Source organism: Gallus gallus, chromosome 4, assembly GCF_016699485.2.
Source record: "Gallus gallus isolate bGalGal1 chromosome 4, bGalGal1.mat.broiler.GRCg7b, whole genome shotgun sequence".
In the NCBI taxonomy this organism is placed as follows: domain Eukaryota; kingdom Metazoa; phylum Chordata; class Aves; order Galliformes; family Phasianidae; genus Gallus; species Gallus gallus.
Genome location: NC_052535.1, coordinates 36,442,329 through 36,461,266, shown reverse-complemented (window position 1 = coordinate 36,461,266; position 18,938 = coordinate 36,442,329). Strand labels below are relative to the sequence as shown.

Sequence of the window (18,938 nt, the reverse complement as noted above, 5' to 3'; positions counted from 1 at the left end):
TTCCAGCTGCCAAATGTGAGGCCACAGAAAGGCTGAAATTATACTACTTTTCTTCCAAAGAGTACATGCAACTCACTATCTTCTCAGACACATTCACTTCTCATTACCAATGTGAGAGACAAAGGATTAAGTACAGAGGTAGTGTGAGAACACGCACCTCTCTCTGCTACATATGATATACCTATCTTAAAGCATATTTGTACCTGTCTAGAAGCTGTTCAGACTTATGCCACTTTAAAGAAGTTTTCACTCTCTGTGCAGCATGAAAAAATTTGTCAGCTCCTCCTTAAATGTAGTACAAAGAAAGACATGGCCTCCTATTCCTAAATCTCCTACTCATACATGCCAGCGCAGTATGATTCCTAGGGACACGAACGATAAAACGCCTGCTCACGAAGCATCAGTGCTGACCAAAAAATAACATAAACACTCACACACACACACAGCTGATGGAGAACAAGAAATTCACATGAAACTTCGACCAGCTTAACTCATTTCTATTTTTACACACATGCATCAAAACACTCCTGAAAATGTCTAAAGAATGAAAACCTTTAGTGAAAAAGGGAAAGCAAAATAAGCTGGTATTGGAAAATAGCCTTCAAGTTCCTTGATATAAAGAACAAACATGGCAGTGAAACAAGCGTAGCACTAGATGGTAAACTGCTTTCTGTTGATTCTCCAGGTTCCTGTGATGCTTAAATGAGAAATGCACAGATTAAAACAATCTTTGCTTACACACCAATCAATACTCGACTCCTAAAATCCAGGATTTATTCTTCCTCATGGCAGAAAAAATAAAGAGGCTTACTAAGTTGGATATATCACTGGCTTACTAGCTTGATGCTGGCTAGTAAATCAAAGAACATTTGATCACTGGTATGTTAGAAAATGGTATTCCAGTATAACCCAGCTTTCTTAGTAATCAGAGCTGATGCTGAAGGACGAAAAAGCTTTGGCACAGCAGTGACCAGGCAGAGTACTTGTACTAAGCAACAACCTGGATCATATAAATGCACTGAGTGGATAAAGCCCACAGTTAATAGGCAGCCTCCTCCGTATTCTTTAAAGGAAGTACCATCTCCTTCGTACCATCTCCTTCTTCTAAAGGGTATTTTCACGCCACAGACAGAAAGGCTAGGTGTGAATTTGAGAAGATGGTCATGGCCAACACTAGGGTTGTGAAAGCATATGTTTTCCCACAAAACGCAACTGCAGTGAGAAGAAACATGGTCAGCCAGAGTAACAAACGTCAGGCAGGTTTCAGAAGCACTGAGCACAGGCAGACCTTCAGAGTTAGGATTTTGGCACTGTCTCATACAAGGGATCTGTCTCACAATGGGGTCCAGATAATCCTTACCCATATCTTCTCTTCCAGATGTCAGCTCCAAATGCACAGGACTTTTTAGCATCAATATACCATTAATGAAATTATTTATGTACTTACTTCTTTGCTAAAGCCCCTGACAGATCTATTACACAGATAACCAAATGTTAAACTGATAAGATTCAAAAGCAATTTCCTCTCTAACTAACAGCACTAACCTTCAGCCCAGAAAATACATTCAGCTTCTTTTCTTTCACATACCAGAGGACATAATTGCCTATAAGAAGGTCTGTCTCCAAGTAAGACTTGTGCTCCTGTGGTCTTCTGATGATGCCCTCAATGACCCCAGAGGTGTATGGCCACCAGGAAAAGTATAATTCTGATTGTACAGTCTTTCTTACCAGCAGTGTACAGCATTCGCAGCTGAGAGCTGAACTACACAACAAACAAGCTATTAAAATCTTGACATTACGCTTGCGTGCATTATACAACGTATTGTTTAAGGCAAGTTTGGAACTCACAGTATGTACTGCTAATCAGTGATTTGCCAACAAGTAGCCAGACCCTAGCTGGATCTGCTAGCAGCAAGTTCCGACACATTCAAGACACCATTTTGCAAAAATGCCAAATATTTCTACATGTTTATCATTTACTATTGAAAAAATAAAAACAAAACACAAAACATCAGGGAGGCCTGAAAAGGATACTCTGGTAATTAGACACAAGATCTTTGAGAAGTACTAACAAAGATAGTTGCTTTGCTTTATCCATGAGCTGGACCAAACTGGAAGGTTAAGGCACAGGAAAACCCTGATTTTTGGCTACAAAGAAACATTTCTAATAGATCCCTCTACAGAACTAAAAAGATCACCTAAGTATGATTTTAAAAATTAATTGCTTCATACAATTTGCTATTATTACAGTAAATAAGTTTGTCAGAACAATCTGCCTCTCATAAACATGTAAGTGGCATATAATACATAGTAAGACACTTGAAGGCTTAAATAAAGAATCTCTGTGAAAAATAATAAAACATAACTTGAAAGATGATTTGACACCTCTAATAAGCCCTCTCTAGAACAGCTAAATCAGTAAAATACATTTTAATAAAAATGAAAATCACTGCTTTAATGACACTGGAATTTGCCACAAAAAAATACATTAGTAATACACCTTAATAATTAAAACTACAGAAACACATGATAAATCTAAGTTGAAAAGGATGGGAATTATGTTATCCAGTAGACTATATTCCCACATTAGATTCTGTTTAGCATACACAGTGCTGAAATTGTTCAAAGAACCTGAGAACTTTAAACCATTGAAATGTTTTAGTTAATTTAATATTGCATGGTTCCTTGTAAGATCATGTGGCATATACAGCAGTGACTGCTCAACCAGCTAAGTAGTTCTACTTTGCTCATTGCTACCATGTTTCTAGGATTTAATTTCAAGGGATAATATCAACTTAAGAACCATCTTCCCATTTGAAAGAATCTATTACTTTCAAGAAGGGAGAAATGCCTATCTAATGAATACATTATCAAATCAATAATTGGACTCAACTTATCTTCTTAGGCGCATTACAGGTACTGTATTTGATCAGGTCACTTGCTGCTTCCCATTCTCAGCAGCACACATTTTACATGACTGTAAGACATCTGAAGTAGGATATTTGTTGCCTTATGCATTACTAGAAGAACCTGTTTAATGGAGCTTTATATTCTTATTACAATTATCATTATATATGTCCATAAAATCAAACACTTTGTTCTTATTTTCTTATTTTTTCCTGAATTTCAACTCTATTCACATCACCTGCCTGATAGCTACTGGGCTGTTTCCCCTGTATGACCACTTACTGAGCAATAGCCAATGTTTCAGAATGCTCTAACTCTCTGCACAGTCCAACAGTTTGTCAGATCACAGACTAGTTTGACCAAGTATGTTAAGTGCCTTTCAAAGAGAAGAGTGAAATTACTTGAAAGGAGAAATTACTGGAAAAGTGACTAAAAAATAATATTCTCTCTTCAAATGCTATATACAGCCAAGGAACAGAATACTAGAGGCCTGTTTTTCAGCAACCTGGGGGTACCGTTATGTTGCCTTCCAGTGCACGCTCCAAGATTTTCACTGTGGATGCTGATATGTTGATAATGATCAGTCTGTAGAGTGTAGAGTTAACTGCCCCACTAGAGAAGGTACAACTATTTTCAGGGCTGAGAGCTTGCCTGAAAAGCTGACTCTTATCTATCTGGACTATGCTTGCCTGAGTGTTCTCCTCGGTATAATTGTGACAGCAAATTTTACTGGTTTAGATAAACTCAGAAAGAAGAAGAAATTATTACGATTGCTTGAGACTACAACACAAACTTCTGTAACTTATTATTTTCTAAACATTATGGCATTTTAAAATTTCACTGGCAAACTAACATTTATTTTTTGCTACCCTTGGCAACACGCTATAAGCCCACTACTTCAGGCTGAAGAGAAAATAAGAAATCAAAAGAGCCTATCGCTTGGTGTGACGTCTACCCAATGTCTAAAGCAGGGATAAAGGCAAATTATTAGTCTATCAACATTAGTTTTTATTAAAACCCTTCAGGCACTTTCATTGACTGTGTTGATGGTAGCTATATATTATTCATTTTACCTGCATTTCACTGTACTTCTAATATGCAATCATATTTTGCTATTGTGAACCTGAGTATAAGGCACTTGAGGCTAGATTCTTGGTTTGGCTAACTCAGAATATTTTAATGAAAATAGTCCCCATTAGTCTAGCTGAGGATCCCACCCTATCTCTACACCTGTGAATACAACTATATATTTTCCTAGAATAGGTCCTGAATATGTCTCCATTTTTAGTACAACACCTGGGGTTTCTGCTCAGCTTCCTTTCACTGCATAAAAACACTCATTCAAATAAGAGTTTGTACCGCTAGAGGAAAATGCTTCTATGAAAGATGCAATAAAACTAAGTGAATAATTCATCTATTTTTCATATACAAATTTATTCACAGCATAATATTGTCTAATAGCTGCTGTTATGGAGATTACAGGCAGTTTCTCCAGAGCATTCAATAATCAGAAAACTTCATTGATTTATTTGTCAGGACACATTGCACTCACAGAACATTTTTGTCTCATGACTGGACTGTCAGGTTTCTAGCATGAACATCTAAAATTATCAATTCAGTACTTCACTTTTAGAATCCAGGAAAATACAATCTCCATAATTTCTAAAGAAAGTGTTAGTAGTAACTCAGAACAAGCATTACACCGCATGTGATAGTCCCACTCAAAGTAGATGTCATTCTGAGTTTGTAGCGTGTTTGAAGTTCTTGAACAACCAAAATTGAGTACGTCTTCAGGCAAACAAGTAGTGGTAAGTCCAAGCCCGCTGCATCCAAACATACCCAAAACAGTCTTTCTCATATTTAAAATGATAATAAAAATAATAAAAGGATAAAAATATAGATCTGAAAGGTTGAGGAAGGTTATCCTTCCCATCTACTCTTCACTGGTGAGGGTGCATCTGGAGTACTGTGTCCAGTTCTAGGCTCCTCAGTTCACCAAAGACAGGGAACTCTGAGAGTGAGTCTAGTGGAGAACTGCAAAGATGATGAGGGGCCTGGAGCATCTCCTGTGTGAGGAAAAGCTCAGAGACTGGAACTGTTCAGCCTGGAGAAGACTGAGGGGAGATCTTATCAATGCTTATAAATATCTAAAGGGCGGGTATCAAGAGTATGGGGCCAGGTTCTTACCAATGGTGCCCAGCAACAGGACATGGGGCAATGGGCAGAAATCGAAACAGAGGAACTTGATATGAACATGAGAAAACCGAGAGTGACAGAGCATCGAAACAAGTTATCCAGAGATCTTGTGAAGTCTCCTTCTCTGAAGATATTCAAAACCTGCCTGGACACTTTTCTGTGTAAACTACTTTAGGGAACCTGCTTTAGTGGGGGAGGGGGGGGAGCTGACTATGTGATCTTCAGTGGTCCCTTCCAACCCCTACAGTTCTGTGACTCTGAGAGAAGTCAGGATACTACAAACAATGTTAAAATATGATACACTCACTAATGTTGTCCTCTCACAGCTAATGGGATTCACAATTATCTCACTTTAGTAGCTGAGTAGCTCAATATTAATTCACAATTACTTATTACATGCTGTTTCTCTGATAGTTTAAGCCACTCCACCCTGTCTATTCCCACCTTTAATCCATTGGCATCTTCCATTCCCACCTCCAGGTAGTCACCACAGACAGGGGCACATCTCTTTTGAACAAATTCTCTCATAAAGCCAATCTTTTTGTGTGCTGATTATAGCTATGCTCAGACTAACTATATTGAACAGATATCTCTCACACATACACATTATTTTCTGTTGTGTACGCTTGAAGAGTGAGAACAGGACCCTGCAGTTATAGAGAGAAGGGCCTCACAGCAAGAAAAGGGAAAGTAGCTTCACAGAGTAGAAATAAGGGGCAAATAGAGATAGTTTATGTAGAGAGTGTTAGAAAACAAGGGATTCCAAGCACTTTCACAGACACTAGGACTGGAATAACAAGGAGGATGAAGGCCATAAAGATAAGGACTGGAGAGCATCTCGAAAACATTTGGCAGGGAGGTGATTAGATGCCTACAGGTCAAGTTGAAACCGGTTCAGGGGATGCCCCCCCTTCGGGGTCAGAAGTTTGCAGCGAGGAAGACTACGAGCCTTTGCAAGGAAGACTATGAGCCTTCATCATCACAACCTACTACGCACGTGCAAGGGGGGGAGGGACTGCATGCTAATGGACTCTCAGGAATGTAATGAATATGTATCCGAATTCCTGTCAATTATTGATTATGTATTAGTTCAACCTGTATCTATAGCACAATTTCTCCTGACACTGTGCAAGTTAGGTGGAGCGATCCCCCTTGCACCAGGGTGTACGCGCGTCACCAATAAACACATGCCTGCTCTATATCCTTACCGGCTATAGGGTCTGATTTCCGCATGTCAAGCTTCTTCTGTTTCCCTGCTCATATAGAAGTGTCACTGTAGCTGTGCTGGTATAATTCTATAAACAAGCTAGGCTTGTAGTGAGAAGTAATAACTTTTATTAGAACAAGAGATATAGTCTGGGGAGCGAACAAGCTTTGGGATCAGAAAAGTAATGAAAGTCCTTTGAGACAAAAAGCTTTCCTGTTTTTCCTCCAACTGTATTATTTGGTCTTATAAAAGAAATAACCTTTTCGCTATAGGCCTCACTGTTCTTTGTTATAATACATTATTTATGATGGAGATAGGTCAAAAAGGAGTTGTAAAACAAAATAAAGTTAACCAAAAAGCCAAGAAGACAGGGAAGGTAAAACCACGGCCTGGATAAACATCAGCTTCTTACACAGAATAGCCAGACTGACAGACACCAGAAGATGATCTCTTCAAGCTCAGCACCATGATAGCATTGCTTTTCAAGACTCCTGACCTCTAGACTGAAACACGACGATCAGTACTTTTGGAGAGAGCCCAGTAGAACTGATAATTAGTACACTGACAGCTAACTGCAGGAAGCAGACACATGTCAAATGGCACTCAGGTGAAGTTATATTCATTTAGGTGATTTAAGGATACAAAGGGATACAAACTGGAAGTAGGGCTCCCCATGTATGGGGAAGGCTATGGAAAATACAACATCGCTGCTCAATGGGCAGTTCTTTGCCTGAATCTTTACTAGCAAGGTTTTCTTCCAGACCTTCCAGCTCCTGCAACCAGTAGCAGAGTCTGGGGAAATGAAGTGCTATCCATGACACAGGAAAATCCATGAGGGGCTGCTTAAACAAGCAAAAGAGCACACAGGACTGGATGTCATTTATCTGGATGTGTTCTCTGATCTTGAAAGATCACAATGACTGGAAGAAGGTAAATATCACATCCATCCTCAAAAAAGCATAAGACAGAGGACTCAGCAAAGCAGACTGGTAGACCTAGCCTCTGTTTCTTTGGGGGACCATCAAACAAATCCCTCTGAGAAGCGTTTCATAAGATATGATGGATAGAGTGGTGCTGAAGAAAAGCTGGCAGATTTCCTGACCAAAACACACTTCATCTTCCTGATTGCTTTCTACAATGAGAAAGCCTGGATCAGTGGATGAGGAGGTGGCAGTTGGCTTAACTTTAGTCAGGTTTTTCTCATTGTCTGTACTCTTGTAGCCAGGACTGCATTAGTGGGAGTGTAGCTAGTAAAAAGCTAGATTTATTCACCCTAGAGAGGAGGAGATGAAGGAGAACCTTAATTACTATCTATAACTGCAAATGGAGGAAAATTACAGAGAAGATGGAACCAGACTTGGTGATGGTGACCAATGAGACAACAAAAAGCAAGAGTCGCAAGCTGCAGTAAAAGCAGTTCTGTATTTAGAGTGGCCAAACACTGGGAACAGGAGAGCAAAGAGGATTTATCTATAAGAAATAGCTTTTGTGTCACCGCAAACTACTACATTCCTGAGAAAGGAAAATCTTTGTAGATTTCATTATGCAAAAGTCAGTGTGGCTAATGAAACCAAAAATCAGGGGAAGACAGGAAGAACGTGATCCAGGTTTCCAGTCAGTCAACAGTGAGATGCCATGCATAATCTAAATGAAAAGTGACGGATGGCCCTTTCTCTCTTAAAGTTGTACTGCCTAAGCATCAATGGAAAATATCCAGTCCAGAGGATATCTATGTGCTTCTTGGGTGGTTGATGCCCTTGAAATGGCAAAGCAAACTTCTCCAATTAGAGTGAAGAAAAATTTCAGTTTTTAAAATGTCTCTTTCATCCAAACAAAACAATTCCTATCTGTTTTTTCCATCCAAGCAATTCTCTTTTTCTATAAGACTCTGATCCTTCAAGTTCCAGTTCTTCAATTAATCCAGACTGCTTTACAGTGGACAACTCCTCTTTTAGTCATCTACCAGTTTTACCAGTTTCTTGAAGATAGTTGACAAAAATGTTAGAAAGGAAACCTAGCCATTTTTCCTGGAGCTTAATATAACTGCACCTCATAACTAATAGCAGCTAGAATACAGAATCATAGCATAAATTGATGTGTTAGCAGATAGGTATCAAAAAAGGAGGCTTAATTGGTAGTTATTAAGGTGATACTATGATTTGTGCTACAAAACATCCTTTTTTTTTTTTTTTCATTTGTTTGATACTAGCAATTTGAACTATAACTGCTGAAGTTTTCTATGTCAGACACCTGTTCAGAGTATAATAAAATCAGTCATAACTCCTACATATATCACATTTGAATTGTGAAAGCTGGAATTCAACTAAATTGGACTATTTCTGATTTCCTAGTAGTACTGCACATTGGAAAAGCTATAAATATATTTTTAAGTGATAATACATTAATTAACATTTTAGTATAACTTCCTCAATTAAGTTTCCATCCTACTATTGTTTCACTTGTTTAACAACTTCTGTCTGAAAATGATCCAGATTTGGTCTCAGAGATTTAAATTAATTAATTATTTACGTTAGGCTAGGGCAACACTTTTCTAACTCTTTTCAAAAGGACAACTGTAGAAAAGAATATTCTGAATATTAAAAAACAACAACAAACAACAACAACAAAAACAAAAAGCACAAGAAAAGGTGCCATGACCTACTTTAAACACTGTATTGAACAGGAAGCTCAATCCAGCAGAGAAACAAATAGTTTGTAAATAGTTTGTGTATGCTAGTTGAAATATTTTCAATGTAGATGGACAACTCCATTTTCTATTTTCCCATTATAACTGTCCTACCACTCAGGTGATAAATCATGTCAGTAAAATCTGCATTATATAGAACTTAAAATCCTGCTAATCTGCTTTTTTTTTTTTTTTTTTACAGAATAGGGCAGAACTCTTAAATTCATAGCTCAGAAGAGCAGAATTTGAATTTCAGGTTTTAACAGGCTTTTTGGACATTGTTTTCAATCAATACTGCAAGAAGCACTCTTGTAAGTAGATGTTATTAGCATTGAAAATCTGAAAATTTCCATAGAATTTATGAAGCTGTTACCGGCAGATTAGATAATGGTTTGCTACTAATCAGTCCAAAAAACCTCCAACAACACTGGTTCATGGGTTTGGTTTCTTTGATGAAACAATTCCTTGAACATCAGGTAAGGCTGTTTTTCTTTAAAACAAAAAGTTTTTTTCTTGCTTGGTAGAGCATAGAGTTCTCATATAAACTACCCAGAAAAAAAAGTCTCTCTTGGTGATATGTAAGTTCTCCCATCTCAAATTTTTCCACTTTGAAATCAACCCTAGGTACATTACATAATCCGAATCTTAAAAACAACATCACACCTTTCCTTAAATGTAGAAAAACAAAAGATAAAGCAACTTCTGATCACTTAAATAATAAATGTATTTTAAAATAATATCCCAAACAGCTAAACCTTTCACTCAGATCCTCAGTCCAAGAAATATAAGAAACTGGATGAGAGTCTAGCGACTGCAGTCATCTTTGGATCAGACCTCTCAGGCGTGAATGTTTAGCCCATTTTTATTTTGTATTACTCAAATTCTTAAGGAAACTGGTTGAAAAAATCACCGTGAGTAAATCATCTCATTGAATGAACTGTCCTGTTTTCTGATAATTTGTTTGTATTATCTAGGTACAGGATTCAGCAAACCCAGAATACAGCAGATCCTCAGACCATCACATGAGGGTTCAACCTCTTGGATTCAATGTATGAAGCTCTCTATCAGACCACATACAGGAAAGGAATCTGTGGTACAGCTTCAGCACATTTATTTAGCATAGAATATTTATATTCCAAGAAGGAAAGGCGAGCTATGATGGCTTCAAGCCACTGACACAGATCTCCAGCCCTGGGCTGTGCCATGGGACTAGCATTCAGAAGTTCTGTCAATACATACAGGCTTGAAAACTGGGTGGAATCAAGTTAATATCTGCAAATATTACTTTTGGAGTCATGTATTGGTTTTAATCTCTGCAAGTCAGTCCTGGCATTAAGACAAAGAACATAAGTAAAATCATAGAACTTAGGAAATGAGATCATAAGCAAATATAATGAAATTCCGTAGGAAATAACTAGCATGCAGTGGAAAGACAAAAAATGGTAACAGCTGGAGTACAGAGCAGCTCTCTCCTGAACACTTTTTTTGTTAAAGCTAGCTTTTATAAAACCTTGAATTACTACAGTACAAGACCTGCAATTCTAAAATCTAGGGTTTAATATCAGGCTTCTCAGATTTTCTTTTGGTCTTATGCCAAGCAGATGCATTTGCTATACTTCACCTTCTGTGCAACGGTGCAAAGCCATGCAAGAAAAAATATAATCCAAAAAACAGAAGAAGACAGAAAATATACTGCACGTCACTAGATAGCAAAACTCATTGTATCTGCAGGAATCTGTATAGTCTGAGTTCATCTGCAAGTGTATCAAATGCATTGATAAAAAAACGCAAAACCCTTACAGCTCAGAGGCATGTTGCACAATGTGTAAATCGGCTAGTTCTCACACACCTGTTCCTAAAGCTTGCTGTTGACATATCAGCTACCTTCTTAAGTTTATGGCTAACAGATTTAAGTTTATACAGCTTACAGTTTATTCTTTCTCAATTCCAATTATGTTAATAAAGTGAAGCCCATAAGCCCAAGGAAACTAGGCATACAAAGCCAAAATTGATAGCAGATTAAGGACTTTTTTTCTGTAATGAAGCCAACATCACATCTTTAATAAAGTACTAAGATGAACATGAAGCCTCTTCTGTAGCACAGAAAAGTCTTCTCTTGTTCTGTCTATAGTCCCCTATGGGATCCCTGTTAGAGAAATCTGCGGCGATGAAGAGCTTCCCACAGTCCCATATCAAGCACAAAAAACACTCAAGGCAGGACACAAAAGATAGACAAGGTCCTGGCCAAGCAGTTCTGGATCCAATTAACTCAGTGAAAGCTCAGTAACTTTTCATAAATCTTCATTATCCCCTTTGATCATAGTCTGCCTTTTTATGACCCATCCTAAACTTTAAAGAGTACGTTATCATCAGTGTCACATTAAAGAATCACCGCTCCCTTTCCACTTCACACTCCTACTTTTGAAACTGCAGGAATATAATGAACCTCTTAAAAGATATATAGTCAAAGGTAAAATGTTGATAGCTGTGATGAGACGAATGAATTTCCCTTTATTGTGCTGTTTAAGCCTGTATACCTATGAGGAACATAAGTCCTTCATTTCTTCCTTGATGCAGTTTTCACATAAGAAGAGCTATTCAATTGCCCATCATCAGTGCCGGTGAGAATTTTAGTACAATGTAGACAACATATATAAATAAACACACATATAAAGTTATAATAACTATTCTTTTTTTGTCTTCTTCTTTTGCTGTCTTAATAAATAGTTTTTATCTCAGCCTATGAGTTATACTTCTTTGTTTTTGTTTTCTGATCCTCTCCCCCATCCCACTAGGAGTAGGAGAGGGAAAGCAAAAGTGTGGTGTTTAGCTGCTTTCCAGTCACAATGGTAATGACAAGATTTAAACAAACAAAGAAAAAAAAAGAAAAAAAGAAAGAAATTAAAAAAGAAAATAAAATACACTGTCCTTTTTCTTAAAAATATTCTCTTAATGCTGTCTAACACACAGGAGTCTCATTGCCAAGGATAAACTGATGGTCAATCCCTGTTGACTGTTCCTAACAATTACATCATTTTGCTCTGTATGGAAGGCATATTAAGGCATTCCAATGTCAGTGGGCTTTAACATAGTATCTGAAATCCCATTCTCTAAATTGGCATAGATTAGCTACCTTGCCTCATTAGGATGCTAGTAATATAACCTTATAAGCACATATCACAATTTAAAAGAAGCAAAATTTTAGAAATGATGAAGTGACACAAGTATTTGATTAGACAATTGCAGGCCTAAGTTTCAAATGGAACAATTCAAAACTAGTATCCAGAGCTCTCTTTTGAACAAAAATGTTCTGCCTTTTAGAAGTTTGTGACATCCTTAGTCAACAAATTCAGTCCTGAGCTGACCCCCTAAACTGTGTGAGCGCTCCTGTGATTCCTGTATACCTCTGTAGCAGTGAGACTGACCTTGCTAACTTCCAGTACTAATTATCTCCCATGTAGTTGACTTAAGTCACGATTCGCGTAAGTTCTATTAACATGCACTGCATATAGTGCTATCAAACATCCTCTCTCATGAGATTTCGGTTTTAACCAAAACTGTATAGCTTATAACGCTCTGACATTAAGTTGGTGCTATTGAAAAGATGAGTCAAATTCCAGATTACTTGTAAGAGAGACTGCAACTTGGTAGATAACACAGATGGAATTCTATTAGCACTAGGTGTGAGCTGGCCTGCAGAGCTAATGCAAGAGGAGAGTTCTCTTCTCTGCTTTGAAAATCCAATTCCCACTGCTGTTAATGAGAAAAGCACATTTCATTTTTTTGTACCATATCAACAATCTGATATCACAAACATGGTCAAGTGAAGTGCTTCCTACTCTGAATGCTGATTTATCAAATACACAAAAACTTATCTGTAATACAAGATTAGTTTAAGCATTGTAATAAATAATGCAGCAATATTTTAAGGGATACATCAAACAGAAATTGTAAAAGAAATACAGCAGAAACCAAACTTAAGTACGATGTAGATAAGTTTAGCTTAAACATTCCTGTGTTACACAAGTTAATATCTCTTCTATCTGTACTTTCAAATACATTTCATAAATTGTTATGGAGACCAAAAAAAGATTTCTGAAAGTTTCCAGAGAGCTCAAACTTTGGCAAAAACTCTGATACCTTTCTTTGCAAGACTACGATCCATTATCTTATATGATGTCCCAGACGATATGCATTCGAAGAAATAACGAACCAGTATTAAATATTTCATTTACATAATGAATTAGCTGGGAGAATTCTATGTGATCAAAGATTATTAATCTTATTTTAATGTGAAATGACATCAATCTTCAGGAATTTTGGGCAGCACTTCCATTTTAACAGAGTGATATTGGTTAAATTCCGCTCTCCAAATAACAGTAACACCATACCCTAAAAATAATCGTACCGGTGGAAGAAAATTCAGGGATGAATATGCGTAAGATTGACAAAATTCCTTACCCAGCATAAAATGAGCAGGCATGCAAGAATTCTGATATCACAAATAACAAGTTAATGAAACCCAATTAAAGCAGAACGTGACTTTATTTGCCTGAAAGGGCAGTTTCCTTATGTTTTGATACAAGCACACTAAATCATTCAAACAAGATCTCAAGCTTCATCTTAACCATATTTTTAAGGCACAGCTGATGTGTATGATTAGAGATGAGAGTCTTACTTCAAACATTGATATAAAAAGCCACTGAGATTCATGGTTTTTATTTCCTTCCTGGAGCTTCTAGAAGTGTTGGAGAAGAGTATTATTAGCATAGATTTGCTGAGCTACTCCTCAATTTCTCATTATTAGAGGTAATTGGTAATAGTACTTTTTATTTTATGTAAATTATTACCTTTGCTATTTGTTATGTGGTATCATTACTGTGATTATTGCTGTTGTATTTAGATACCTAATCAGTACTAACATTACCATCATAATGGTGACTGGGAGAAGAACTAAAAGCTGCCATTTGTTGAATTAAAATAGAAGGAGGAGCAATCCCTGTTCCTCAGCTGTTTCAAGATGCCACTGTCAATCAAGTGCTGCCTTACAGTTCAGCATCTGCTGGAATTATTTTCCCTTTCCACTGATGCTCAGCTGCAGCTCAACTACACTGTATGTGAATTTTCAGGCTTTTCTTGATCGTGTTGAAGAAATATTTCATTTATAAAATTAACATGATTAAGATTCTCTCTTGTTTCAAACAGGTTATTTAGGGATGACAGTCAGTCACTAGTGGCTTAGACTGGATTCAGATAGGTGACGTAAATAAGGGATGTTCTGTAATTTGTCATCTCTTCCAGAGCCAGGCACAACGGTGTTTTACATGTTCACATCAAGGGAAGGCATGTAATTTGATCAAGCTGCAAGTGCAAGCTTCTTGGCAGAGCCTGAGGGAAAGCAATGGCAATAATATAACAGATAGACAGGTTGTCGAGAGAAGTGAGAGCACTTGAAACTGCATGCTTTTAAAGAAAATCCTGCAGTGGAGGAGCCAAAAATGTTGTCTACAGTGGTGCCCCTGGCTACCTGGAGTTCAACCATTAGTTTATGTGGGCATGTTATTACTAAATGAACTTAGAAAAGAGTTAAGTTCATTTACTCATTTAACTCTCTTGCTGGCAGTGGAGAAAATTCTCAGTGATGCAAATTGCTGGTACTGGATTTGGTACTGAAACTATGACAACATCCAGCATGAGAGTACCTGACTCCAGAATTTTTTTTTTTGTTTTAATTCTATGATTTAGCTTGAAAAAGTAATGACAGTCTATACATAAATTAGATGCAGTTTTCTAGCTCTATATAATTTGTCAATATAGATGTTAATTTCACGAAGACTGAGCAATCTTTGCTCTAATAATAATAGCACTCGATCCTACCAGCCCTCACTTGTAGCAGTGATCTTACAGCGGTGGGACTGGAGGCACTAAATAAAGGCCAGAGTTGTGAGCATTTTTGGTGTAATGTACCTCATACAATACTTTTCTACAATCTCTTTGATGTGTTTCCTGATCTGTTTTGACATAATGACTGATATTAACAGCTAAAGTGAAATACAAGGGTACCTTCAGCTTTTCTGGGTTTTCACAGACGACTATTTTTTCTGCATTGGATTTGGATGCAGGTTAAAAATATGATTTCAGAGGGGATACCTGATATCAAAACTACCACTACCTTTTCTTTTCATTACAAGAGGATTTATATCTGAATATAGAAAACATTAGGAGCTTAAGCCAGTCACGAGGTGTTTCTTGGGAGAATTTCCCTCCTGGGAGTTTCAGGTATAAATTCAAATTCTCTGATACATTCTCAGTGTTGATAGCACTAGCTTCAACCTTCAGACTCTGCTTTTAAGGATTTGAAATGTGTCTTAAAGCATATTTAAAAGTGGGAGTGCTAAATCCATTTCAAGGAGTGTCATAAGATCATAATCCAGCCTATAGGCATAATTTATTTTTCAAAAAAAGATATGTTTAAAGTGTTATCTTAGACGTAACACTGAATTAAATCACTTCACCTGAAAAGTACCAAGAGAAAAATACCAGCTGCAGAAAGTGAATAACTGTATTTTATTTCCATCTTCATCTTGCCTTCTCCTTAAAACACTTGAATTTATTTTATTTTCATTTTCTTCAAGCCTAATTAACATTGATTTTAGCATTTTCAGTTGACTAACTGAAATCTGCCCTGAATATATGCTGTGAAAATCTTTTGGTAACATTTTCTAATAACCTTTCTCCAAAACATTCAAATTGTAATTTCTCATAAAAATAAGGCATAGTTTTGTTGTGTGATAAGTAAATCTATACTGTGAAGACTGCTCCAAAAGTACTGCCTCCTATTTTATTATGTTGTCCCATGACATCAGAGGCAGATGTTGGTGTTATGGCAGTTGAGGCTGAACCTTCCTAACAACATTCCATTAAATTTTATTGCTGAGCAACAGATGGCAGCAGAAGGGTCGTCTGACAGAATGGTGTCTTACATGGAACTGTGTATGAAGCAAAGGTGTGGAAATGAATTCCTCCATGTGGAAAAAACTATACCCACTGACATTCACTGACACTCGCTGAACATTTATGGAGACCAGACAGTGGCTGTGAGCATAGTGAGGTGGAAGTTGGTGTGTTTCAGAATTGGTGACAGTGATAGTAGGTCATCTCCACTGGTGCAGATTTTTACAAGATGAGTATGCAGACTCCTGATAATTGCTGATGAAAATATATAGCTAATTGTGGTGACTGTGTTGAAAAAATGTGGTTTCTGAGCTGAGAATTTTCTTCATCAGATAGTGTTACTATGCTCTTTGTGTCTGTTGTAATTTCCATGGAAATAAATAGGAGGCATTACTTTCAGAGCGACCTAGGCATAAGCTTATATTCTTAAACTTAGGCAATTATTTTTCTAGAATTTGTCTTAAAATAAAGCTTACAAAAGTCAGTTCCGTTTTAATAACTATTTCACTATAGCCAGAATGTTTGTGGGAAATAATACTGAATTACATAACTTAGTTAAACATAAATTCTTGTTTGACTTTGCTTTGTTTGGTTTATTCCAAGTTCTTTTCTAACATGGCAGTATTATTTGTCCTCTTTGGGTCTATGACTCTATCCTTTGTTCTTTATATCCCCTTCTCTTATTATTGCCTGCTGGTTGCTAGACACAATCTCTCTTCCTCTGCTGCAAGTAGTGATTATTGTTCAACATAATAAAATAACATGGTTAGTCTTGGCTTCTACCTGCTAAAATGTTATGCGTGTCATTGGAGTTTCAGCCTGTGCTTAAAAAAAAATGCCAAAAGACTTGAGTACTTTTCGGACTAGGATGATTAGAAAATGGTAACCTGGGAATCAAAGCACTAAAAATTTACCTGAACTCAGAAGTCAACTGCTGTAATCAAAAATAAAAATAAAGTACTTCACTAGTTAGCACTGTATCACAGGAGAGTGCACAATTTGTATCGTGATTGCAATGCTAAATTAAAAACAGACAAGTAGCATCTTCAGAAAACATTCTTATTCTTCATCTGACCAAATGTAAGGTCATTTATCAACACTACAAAAGTAAATAAGTGTCTGCCAGACCTATACATTGGAAATATCTACAGAGCACAAAGCAGGAAGAAATATCATCTTTATTCTCACATTTCTTCCTAGCCCAGTCTAGCATCATTTTCAGGAATGAGCTGTTGGGTCAGGTAGATATTACTTGCACTGCAGTTCTTGTCCTACAAAACTGGCAGAGCTAAATATCACACCAGTTCACAGACAACTGCCAAAAGAATTTCATCAATATTCAAACCTCATCCATTGGCCTTATTCAGTAAACCATTTTTATGCGAAATAGTACACATCACATAAGCCTGCTTAGTCCTGCTGGAGCTTGAACGTATTTTAAATAATTAAATACATACTTTGTTGCTCTGTAATTATTGTTAGAAAGGATGATATTTATCATAGCCTTAACTGTTTGCATGAATCTGACCCTGTATGTATTTCCTTCTAGCATCTGTACTTGAAACTTACTTTCTCTATAAACAGCCCTACAACTTCAAAACCTGTAACACATGAAGCACATAATCCAACCTAATTTGCTTATCCCCTTGGAACAAACAATGCTAAATTGAGCTCAAAAGCCCAAAGGCAGTTTAAAAAAAATAAATAAAAGCTCCGTTTCTTTGAAATGGAAAAAAATCATTTGTCCAGTGAATTTTTTTTTCCCCTTTTAACCCTCTCTCCCATTTCTGTCATTCACTCCACAATTAGCACTTATTTTCCCTATCTTGCTGCATACCTCTCTTAGTGAGTCCTATTACAAATGGAGCCACAAGACTGCAGAATTTCAAACAGGGATTTTTAACACACAGACTGTTCATTTGAAAAAACGTTTATAGCATTTAAGCAAAAATAAACAAACAAAAGCAACAGAAACATCTAATCAAAGACAATGGAACTAAAACTTCCATGAGCCTTGTCTATGCCAACATTAAATAAGAGTACAGAAACGCAGTCTAGAGTTGATTGAATATGGCTATTTCATCTTATTTTATTGTTCACTAAGTGCATAAAGCAAGTCTGTGGTCTTCTCTCATATAGAATTAGGCCACAAGGCTATGTGGCCACATAACATATACTTTGCAGTCAAAATCTCTATTGTCAAATCTCTATATAATTTATTTTTCCTGCTATTTTCTCAGAGTATTTTTATGAGCCAAAACTCTTTAAAAATAAAAAATAAAATAATTTAAAAAAAGCCACCAGTAAGAGTAAGAAGAGGCATAAAATAGCAAAAGCAATGTTTCCACTTTCCAAGGCAAGTTTGGTCAGTGTCCTTGATGAATTTTCAGTATCAATTGGCTGAGTATCAATTTCAGTATCAATTGACTGAGAATTAAAAAAAGAAAAGCTGATTCTTCTAAAAGTATATTTATAAATATAATTATTGGACAATAAGATGATTTGCAAAATCTCTATATTAATAAATTTTCCAGTGAATGCAAAAAATTACATACCTCACCTGCCCTACCTCAGGTTATCAGGTAATTCAGTTATCTCATTCTTCAATAAGTATAAATTACTTAGAGGGAAGAGAAATAATGGAATAAAAATTCCTTGATTTCATTACACATTTCACCACCACCAAATTATCTGACTATCATGTAAGAAAGTGGAGGACACAATTGTGACACACACAAACAGATGAAAATGACAGAAAAAAAGGAAGAGAGACTCATTTAATCAACGGTGCTGAGGTTCCTATCCCTGTTAAGTATTTTAGAAAAAAGCAGCTGAGTCATTTTCAGTAGATGGGTATAGACCAAGTAGATGGCTAACAGACTCTCAGAATTATTAAATAGACTTTTTTTTTTTTCCAAAAAGTAACAGGTTACAATTGCAGATGGTGAAACTTAGTTCTATCTTTTATTTGATTTCTCAGAAGAACCT

General features: G+C 36.7%; 1 protein-coding gene and 1 long non-coding RNA gene across 8 annotated transcripts in view; one reads left to right on the top strand and one right to left on the bottom strand.

The window, feature by feature from the left end:
* The window catches only part of LOC107051766, a 71,127-nt gene extending 59,388 nt beyond the window's left edge, over positions 1 to 11,739 (top strand). Inside the window, exons 10-11 of one of the 2 annotated variants that reach the window (XR_005859402.2) lie at positions 9,199 to 9,307; positions 9,971 to 11,739. This is a non-coding gene — a long non-coding RNA (uncharacterized LOC107051766). Of the gene's footprint in view, positions 1 to 9,198 lie in introns of both variants that reach the window. The other variant, XR_005859401.2, reaches the window with a different exon arrangement.
* The window catches only part of GRID2 (glutamate ionotropic receptor delta type subunit 2), a 696,754-nt gene that overhangs the window by 149,389 nt on the left and 528,427 nt on the right, over positions 1 to 18,938 (bottom strand). The gene's annotated exons all lie outside the window — the stretch shown is intronic.